Below are 2928 nucleotides of genomic sequence, written 5' to 3'. Positions count from 1 at the left end.
TTCCTGGCTGTGTGTCGTGTTGCTGTGCGTGTGTGATCATGTACTGTATGTGAGGAATCAGGCGTGCCTGGTGTTTTGTTTCAGTCAATCAAAAACCTGTTGAAGAATTGAGCTAGACTGTAACGTTGAAGGAAAATCATGTTTCAGGAAAAAAAAAAAGAAAGAAATATAAATCCCCAAATCGTCAGTGCGTTTCTGGTCAATCACAAATTGGCTCCATATGCCGGTCTGTAAAACATGCATTACTTAAAGGAAACTAGACAGCACATCAGTTAAGGCTTCAGTCCAGAAATCTTTCTTTTTCCCACCTGTATGTTCACTTGTTCATAAAGTAGCGCACTGCTTCCACCATCACTTGATGGAGGTGTCCTTTATAAAAAGAGCTGAATTTATGTTTCCCGGGGGGAAATTCACAAACATGAAAAACCACACATGCACGCGCGCACACACACTCACACACAGGCTATTTTAACTCATAAATTAAGCCTGCTGTCAACCCGCATTCTCTGTCTGTTCAGGTGCAGCTCTCGTCTTCATGTGGCTCTAACAGCGCTGTGAGACGTACGAGCCTAAAGGCTGTATCCCTCATCCTGTCTCATTCTTTCCATTCCAGGGTTTCACCTCAGCATGGATCTTAGATACGATTCACTCCTGAGAGTCATGTCATGTCAGGAGGTGTTTTTATGACTAAAATTCCTCACCGCTCAGAATAGAAGCACTCCGTTACCTTTAATCAAGGTATTGGGTGAACACTTATTAGTAGTGAAATCCATCTTGATGCTTTGTGATGTGTTGAGGATCCCCAGGTTCAGTTTAGGGATGTCTGTAACATTTTTAATAAACTTTCTGATTAAAAGTGCAGACCACACCTTGGACTAAATGACGAGAGAAGTCATTGTGGAACTGTAAAAAGGTGAAAGGACTCTTCTGAGAACTTGGACTTGGAGTTCTGGGGGCTTTAAGACTCTTGAGTAGGAGTTGTTAAATAGGGAGGACATGGGGAAGTGATTGCTGTGGAAAATCACTAGAGAGAGAAAAAATAATGCATGGGAGGTTGTAGGGAGCTAATTAAGAGGTAGATGAAGCTTTACGTGTGGGGTCTTTTTTGAGCTACACTATAAGGCCAAAAGTATGCGGACACATGACACCCATACCTATATGTGGACCCTAACCTCTTGACTGTTTTTAAACTTGAAATTTAAATTTCTTCAGGGTTTCTTTTCATTGCTGCCTGATAACTATGAACCTAATCAGTATCTTAAAACCATATACTGTATTAAAAAGAACCTGGATTTGAGGGGTTTGAAGCTCAGCTGTGGGAGCTCTGGTCATCGCCATCTTGGCAGGAGTTAACGCTGCATAAACCCCCTGTTAATCCAATAAGGGGCATACATGAACCGGACAGCACCTGGCTACTGGTTGGAAGTCGTCTACCTACCTCAGTTACCCCAAGCTAGCTAGCTTAGCTAAAATAGTGGCTAATTTATATACTGACATTACTTTGCATTCGATTAAACTCCATCCATACCACACATATTGTGACCCTACTACAATGATTCCAGTTAGCTGTTTAGCTAAAGTGATGTTTATTGCAGCTGTCACTACTGCACTAATTATGCATAATTATATGGCCCAATTGTTTATTTTTGCCTGCACATATTTATTTCTGTTGTAAAGTTGGACATTTTAACATGGGATTGACTCACTTTTGGAGCCAGCCCCCTGTGGCCGTCTGAGGAATTGCATGTTTTGGCATCCACGTGGGCTTGATTTTTCCAGAATGAAGTTCCAAACAAAATAAGTGTCTCATCAATGCCTGCCATCACTAATGCTCTTGTGGGTGAATGAGCACAAATCTCCACAGCCACACTCCAAAATTCAGTGGAAGGGGATGTCCAACAAGCACATACAGGCATACTTTGCCTTTATAGTGTATAGTGTACATTATACAGTATTCAATTACAATCTAATTGGTATTGCTAGCTTGCGTTTGGGCATGACTGAAAGACTACTTCAAGCTTTACTACTGTTTGTTAAATGCTGTCACTGGAGCCTCCTTCCAAAAATGTCTCCTCACAGTATGCATCATGACACAACGGATACTAAAGACACAATAACTTCCTCAAAGAAGATCTGCTTACTTGCCTTACAGGTGAACTACTTTCAGGTCAACACTTTCTGACCAATCTGTATTGAGACTCCAACAGCTATGTTGTATTAATGTAGTTTATAGATTACGTGCCTGATCCTTCAAGAGATTTGGAGTAGTTCTTCGGAAAAACTCCTACAAAGACAGTCTTTTAACTTCCAGTTTTGTGTGTTATAAATCTTAATAACTATGTTATTTTACTTGTAAAAATTACCTCCTTAATGGATATGGGTTCTTATCTCAAACCCTACTCAAACAATGAATAATTGCACTGAGGGGTTTTCCTTCTCGTCCATACATTACACACTCATTAAAATTATTCACAAGACGATTTCAGGAGTTCTCAAGGGAACTAAAGGTTGTGGATCTGCGCTCATACTACCAGCCGGTTCCATTTAATTGTTTGTGTTTACTCTGTATCAGAGAAAGACAAGGTAGGTGCTTGTTCTTCGAAAGCCTTGTTTAGGACAGCGCTTGTTCCTGTGAATGGTATCTGATGGCATTCTCGGGGATTCACAGCGCAGGAAAATACATTCATCTGATGGAATGTCTGGCAGGCACAGAGAACAACATTGATGACGCATTGGGCACGTCGTATAGGCTGGCAAACATAGAGAGCCAGTGCGTGTGGGGTCAGTGTGTATGTGAGGTCGGCTTGAACAAAGACAGGGTGTGTATACACGTGTTTGTCTGATAGACAAAGAATAGGTAGGTGTGTGGTCACAGCTGAATAGGTTGGAGAGAGGGGGTTTCTGTCACTTGGTTAGATGTGTGTGTGG

This window comes from Clarias gariepinus, chromosome 1, assembly GCF_024256425.1.
Source record: "Clarias gariepinus isolate MV-2021 ecotype Netherlands chromosome 1, CGAR_prim_01v2, whole genome shotgun sequence".
Lineage (NCBI taxonomy): Eukaryota > Metazoa > Chordata > Actinopteri > Siluriformes > Clariidae > Clarias > Clarias gariepinus.
The sequence above is the reverse complement of the archived record's forward strand: the minus strand, read 5'-3'. Positions refer to the sequence as shown.